Genomic DNA, 6,992 nt, shown 5'->3' with positions numbered 1-6,992 from the left:
CCTTTAAGTCATGGGAAAAAGAGGTTTTTGAGTATAGGATGAACCTTGACCTAAACTTCATACTTTATATGAAAATCAACTCAAAATGGATCACACATAATAAATGTAAACATGCATGTTATTAAAATAAAGTTTAATATAACTTTATAGTTATTCTAAGGTAAATTTATATGCATTTAAAGACAAATATTTAGGGAATATTTGCTGAGCTCTGACAAATGCATGCACTTGTTCAATTCAAATAATTATTGAAATATAATAATATAAAACAAAAAAATAATATAAAAATTTTAGAAAATAAAATATTCAGGATTTTGAGATTGGTGAAGGATTCCTAAATATGACACCAAAGTATAAGTCATAAAAACTTTTATAAATTCTACTTTATCAAAATAAAAACTTTCACTCTGTGACAGATCTTATTAAGAAAATGAGAAAGAAAAACACAGACTGGGGACATTTGCAAACCATATATCTGATAAAGGATTGTATTTAGAATATGTAAAAAAAAAAAAAAAAACTCACAAACTCAACGGTAAAACACTCAAACACACAAAAAATATTCACTTAGAAAATGGGTAAAGAATATGAAGAGATGCTTGGTCAACATCACTAGCCACTGGGAAAATGGAAACTAAAACCACAATGAGATACCACTTCATATATCAGAGTGACTAAGTGACAGCACCAAATGTTGGTGAAGATGTGGAGGGACTGGATCTTTCATACATCATTTTAGGCATGTAGCTACTTTGAAAAATAGTTTGGCAGCTTCTTAAAAAACTAAATATGCAATTATCATACAATATAGCAATTGCACTTCTGGGAAGCTATTCTACAGATAAGTAACACTACATTTACACAAAAATATGTACATGAATGCTCATATAAGCTTTATTTGTAATGGCCTCAAACCAGAAACAACCTGCCTGGAATGTGGGAGACCCGGGTTAGATCTCTGGTTTGAGAAAGTCCCCTGGAGAAGGGAATGGCTACCAACTCCAGTATTCTTGCCCGGAGAATTCCAAGGACAGGGGAGCCTGGCGAGCTACAGTCTATGGGGTTGCAAAGTGTTGGATATGACTGAGCAACTAACACTAACACACTGAAACTGGAAACAACCCGAATATCCTTCAATAGTTGAATGGATAAGCAAACCACGGTACACCCATACCATGTAATACCACTTAGCAGTAAAAAGGAGCAAACTATTAACACATACATAACTTGGGTGGATCTCAGGGTCACTATGCTGAGTGGGAAAGAAAAAACAAATCTCAATAGGTCACATACTGTATGATTGCATTTGATGGAGAAAAGATCAGTGGTACCAGTTATCAAGGACTGGGGAGGGTGTAATGATAAAAAGGTAGCACTACAGAATTTCTTTGTGTTGGTGGAACAGTTCTTTCTCCTAACTATGGTGTTTGTTAATAAATTTATTGTTGTTGTTGTTCAGTCGCTCAGTCATTTCTGACTCTTTGTGACCCCATGGACTGCAGCACACCAGGCTTCCCTGTCCTTCACCATCTCCTGGAGCTTGCTCAAACTCCTGTCCATTGAGTTTGTGATGCCATCCAACCATCTTGTCTTCTGTCTTCCCCTTCTCCTCCTGCCTTCAACCTTTCCCAGTATCAGGGTCTTTTCAAATGAGTCAGTCCTGCACATCAGGTAGCCAAAGTATTAGAGCTTCAGCCTCAGCATCAGTCCTTCCAATGAATATTCAGGATTGATTTCCTTTAGGATTCACTGGTTGGATCTCCTTGCAGTCCAAGGGACTCTCAAGAGTCTTCTCCAACATCACAGCTCAAAAGCATCAATTCTTTGAAGTTCAGCCTTCTTTATGATCCAACTCTCACATCCATACATGACTACAGGAAAAACCATAGCTTTGACTAGATGGACCTTTGTCAGCAAAGTAATGTCTCTGCTTTTTAATATGCTGTCTAGGTTTGTCATAGCTTTCCTACCAAGGAGCAAGTGTCTTTTCATTTCATGGCTGCAGTCACCATCTGCAGTGGTTTTGGAGACCAAGAAAAGAAAATCTGTCACTGTTTCCATTGTTTCCCCATCTATTTGCCATGAAGTGATGGGACTGGATGCCATGATCTTCATTTTTTGAATGTTGAGCTTTAAGCCAGCTTTTCCACTCTCCTCTTTCACCTTCATCAAGAGGCTCTTTAGTTCCTCTTCACTTTCTGCCATAAGGGTGGTGTAATCTGCATATCTGAGGTTATTGATATTTCTCCCAGCAATCTTGCTTCCATCTTGTGCTTCATCCAGCCCAGCATTTCACATGGTGTACTCTGCATATAGGGCTTCCCTCAGAGCTCAGTTGGTAAAGAATCAGCCTGTGATGCAGGAGACCCTGGTTTGATTCCTGGGTTGGGAAGATCCACTGGAGAAGGGATAGGCTACCCACTCCAGTATTCTCGGGCTTCCCTTGTGGCTCAGCTGGTAAAAAATCCGCCTGCAATGTGGGAGACCTGGGTTTGATCCTTGGGTTGGGAAGATCCATTTGAGGAGGGAAAGGCTACCCACTCTAGTATTCTAGCCTGGAGAATCCCATGGACTATGCAATCCATGGGGTTGCAAAGAGTCGGACACGACTGAGTGACTTTCACTTCACTTCACTTCACTTCACTCTGTATATAAGTTAAATAAACATGGTGATAATATACAGCCTTGATGTACTCCTTTCCCAATTTTGAACAAATCCATTGTTTCATTTCTGGTTCTAACTGTTGTTTCTTGACCTGCATACAGGCTTCTCAGGAGGCAGATAATGTCATAACACTTGTTGTTAACTGAATTATGGCTCAAGTCTCATATGTTGAACCCTTAAACTCCAGTGCCTCAGAATGTGACTATTTGGAGATAGGGCCTTTAAAGAAGTCACTAAGTTAAAATGAAGCTACTAAGGTACACCAAAACCAATCTGACTGGTGTTTTTAAAAGAGGAGATTAAGACACACACAGGCACCAGGAGCACATGTGCATAAAGGGACAGCCATGTGAAAAGTCAACAAAAGGGCAGCTGTCTGCAAGCAAGGAGAGAGGCCTCAGAACAAAATCAACCCTACCAACACCTCGATTTTGGTACCTCTAGCCTCCAGAAAGTGAAGAAATTTATTTTCTCACATTTCTGGAGGCTAGAATTCTAAGATCAAGGTGCCAGGACTGGTTTCTTTTGAGACCTCTCTTCCTCACTTGTAGACAACCACCTTTTCTCTGTGTCCTCATATCGCCTTTCCTCTGTGTACTCATGGAGAAAAGAGAGATCTCTGAAGTTTCTTCTTCTTATAAAGATGCCAGTTCTGTTGGATTAGGACCCCACCCTTATGACTTCATTTAACCTTAATTATCTCCCTAAAAGCCATACTTCCAAATCACATTGGGGGATTGAATTTCAACGTGTGAATTTAGGGGTGGGGAGGGGCACAGTTTACCCCACAACAAAGGTATGTGGTGTAGTTCATATTATTGAAAGAAAGTGAAAGTGAAGTCGCTCAGTCGTGTCCAACTCTTATGCGACCCCGTGGACTGTAGCCTACCAGGCTTCTCTGTCCATGGGATTCTCCAGGCAAGAATACTGGAGCGAGTTACCATTTCCTTCTCCAGGGGATCTTCCTGACCCAGGGATTGAACCTGGGTCTCCTGCATTGGAGGCAGACGCTTTAACCTCTGAGCCACCAGAGAAGCCCCATATTATTGAGCCAATGTCAATTTCTGGTTTTGAAAAAGTACCATGGACATATAAGATATTATCACTGGAGGAATCTGGGTGAAGCATACACAGGAACCTTTTGTACTTTTTTTGCAACTTCTAATGAGTCTAAAATTATTTCAAAAGAACAAGTTTCAAACAACAAACAAAATAAAAACTTGTAGTGTACAGGAGTTCTTGACTTTCCACACCACAAGGAACCAAGACTGGCTTCACAATGTGTGCTAACGCTGCAACCTTCACCAACTTACCTAAGCTTTCTGAGCCTCGATGTCTACATCCTTAAAAAAGCATGGCACACATCGAGGTCCCTGGATCTTTGCTCTATTAAATTCTAGGCAGTTTCTAAAACATTTCTTCCTCTCTTTTAGTAATATGGGAATGATCTCTAACCTCCTTCCCTCATAAAGCTGTAGTGGGGACCTAGGATAATACTAGGCTTATGGCTCTTTGATATCCTCATCTTGCTTTTAGAATATTCTTCCAGAAGTAGCAAAAATAGATGAGGGGAGGAGGGTAGAAATTAGGCAACACATAGAAAAAAAGAGGAAAAAAAGCTGCAAACCAGATGTTTTTTGAGAAATGAAAAAAGTGTGAGGTGAAGTAAGCGTTTGACAAGAATGTTCAGGAAGAAGATTAATCACCATTTCAGTGTTCCATGTCCAAAGAGATTGTGTCTTTGCTTGTTTGGCTGGGTCTGACTTCAGACTTAAAGAAACCAGCTTTTTCATTAAGTCAGGAAGAGGCAGAGGAGGGGGTAGGGACAGACCAGCCTTCTTTAAGTTTGGCCACTAACAGAGGACAGATGGAAATAACTGGAATGCCCGTAAGTAAAGCAGAAAGCAACTGAGAGAAAGCTGTTAAAAGAAAGTACATAAACAGTTTGACCACAAACTACCAGGCTCTGACTTGCTGATAGGAGTGTAAAACTAACTTGTCAGCTTGGTTTTAAGTGCCAAACAGTGAGTGCTAAAGTGGCAAGGAAGAACGATCAATAGGCACAGTCACTTCCACTGTTTAAAATCTTTCTATGGCTTCCCACCATCTACCAGGAATAGTCCAAACTCCAATGTGTTGAATGTGAGGCCCTCAGTAAGCATTTCCAAAACTGCCTTCCAAGTTCTAGCTGTGTCCCAGATTCATGAATTGAGATGAATCTATTGATGAACTCTTCAAAAACAGTAATGCACTGGCAGACAGAACTAGGTTCAAGTTCTCACATTCCTATTAACTGGCTATGTAACCTAGAAAAGAAAAGTATTTAACTTTGGTTTCTTCCTCTGTTCAAAAGAGGATAATAATCCCCACCTTGGTGATATCATGGACTTTTTATGAGGAAGGCAACACCACCTAGGAGATCTCAACAAGTCTCTGTCAACCAGGACTGCAGCATTTTCATCCTTGAAAGTCATCAGTCTCAGATTTATCCTACTTAGGAAAGAATTCAACTGGAACCAATAATTTCATGATTTTTTAAATTATTTTCAATTGGAGGATAATTGCTTTACAATATTGTATTGGTTTCTACCATATATCAACATGAATCAGCCATAGGTATATGTATGTCCCTCCCTCTTGCCCATACTTCCCACCCCATCCCACCCCTCTAGTTTATCACAGAACACCAGATTTGGGCTCCCTCCATTATACAATTAATTTTCACGGGCTGTATAATTTTACATATGGTAAGTTATATGTTTCAATGCTATTCTCTCACTTCATTCCACCCTCTCCTTCCCCAACTCTGTCCACAAGTCTGTTCTCTACGTCTGTGTCTCCACTGTTGCCCTATAGATAGGTTCTTCAGTACCATCTTTCAAGATTACATATATATGTGTTAACATAAGATATTTGTCTTTCTCTTCCTGACTTGCTCTGTATAATAGACTCTAGGCTCATCCACCCTAATAGAACTGAGTCAAATGCATTCTGTTTTATGGCTGAGTAATATTCCATTGTATAAATATACCATATATTCTTTATCCATTCATCTGTCAATGGAAATCTAGGATGCTTTCATGTACTAGCTATTGTAAATAGTTCTGCAATGAACATTGGGGTACATGTGTCTTTTTCTTTTTCTTTTTTTTTTTAATTCACGTTTTTTATTTCTTACTTAGGGAAGGGACAGCAAAAGAGACACTGATGTATAGAACAGTCTTATGGACTCTGTTGCAGAGGGAGAGGGTGGGAAGATTTGGGAGAATGGCATTGAAACATGTATAATATCATGTATGAAACGAGTTGCCAGTCCAGGTTCGATGCACAATACTGGATGCTTGGGGCTAATGCACTGGGACGACCCAGAGGGGTGGTATGGGGAGGGAGGAGGGAGGAGGGAGGAGGGTTCAGGATGGGGAACACATGTATACCTGTGGCGGATTCATTTTGATATTTGGCAAAACTAATACAATTTGTAAAGTTTAAAAATAAAATAAAATTTTAAAAAAAAAGAAAAAAAGCAGGAATGTGTCTTTTTCAATTATGGTTTCCTCAGGGTATATCCCCAATAGTGGGATTTCTGGGTCATATGGTAGTTTTATTCCTAGCTTTTTCAGGAATCTCTGTACCATCTTCCATAGTGGCTGTATCAATTTACATACCGACCAACAGTGCAAGACGATTCCCTTTTTTCCACACCCTCTCCAGCATTATTGTTTGTAGATGTTTTGATGATGGCCATTCTAACCAGTGTGAGGTGTTATTTCACTGCAGTTTTGCTTTGCATTGCTCTAATAATGAGCGCTATTTAGCATCTTTCCATATGTTTATTAGTGATCTGTATGTCATCTTTGGAAAAAATGTCCATTTTGGTCTTCTATCCGCTTTTTGGTTGGGTTTTTTGTTTTTCTGGTATTGAGCTGAATGAGCTGCTTGTAGATTTTGGAGATTAATCTTTTGTCAATTGTCTTGTTTGCTATTATTTTGCTCATTCTGAGGTTTGTCTTTTCACCTTATTTACAGTTTCCTTCACTGTGCCAAAGCTTAGGTTTAACTAGGTCCCATTTGTTTATTGCTTTTTTTCCCATTATTCTCAAGGTGGGTCATAGAGGATCTTGCTCTGATTTATGTCAAAGAGTTTTATAGTTTTATTGTTTCTGGTCTTACATTTAGATCTATAATCCACTTTGAGTTTATCTTTGTGTATGATGTTAAGAAGTGTTCTAATTTTATTCTTTTACACATAGCTGTCCATTTTCCCCAGCACCACTTGTTGAAGAGCCTGTCTTTTTTTTTTTTTTTCTATTGTATATTCTTTCCTCCT

At 39.2% G+C, this 6,992-nt stretch overlaps 1 non-coding gene across 1 annotated transcript; it reads right to left on the bottom strand.

Annotated features, from left to right (window-relative positions):
* Positions 1-3,626: 3,626 nt before the first annotated feature.
* On the bottom strand, positions 3,627-3,700 carry TRNAW-CCA (transfer RNA tryptophan (anticodon CCA)). The gene has a single exon. It is a non-coding gene; the product is annotated as a tRNA-Trp (tRNA).
* Positions 3,701-6,992: the final 3,292 nt, after the last annotated feature.

The sequence above is a fragment of the Bos indicus genome, chromosome X (genome assembly GCF_029378745.1).
Source record: "Bos indicus isolate NIAB-ARS_2022 breed Sahiwal x Tharparkar chromosome X, NIAB-ARS_B.indTharparkar_mat_pri_1.0, whole genome shotgun sequence".
NCBI classification, from domain to species: Eukaryota; Metazoa; Chordata; class Mammalia; order Artiodactyla; family Bovidae; genus Bos; species Bos indicus.
The sequence above is the reverse complement of the archived record's forward strand: the minus strand, read 5'-3'. Positions and strand labels throughout refer to the sequence as shown.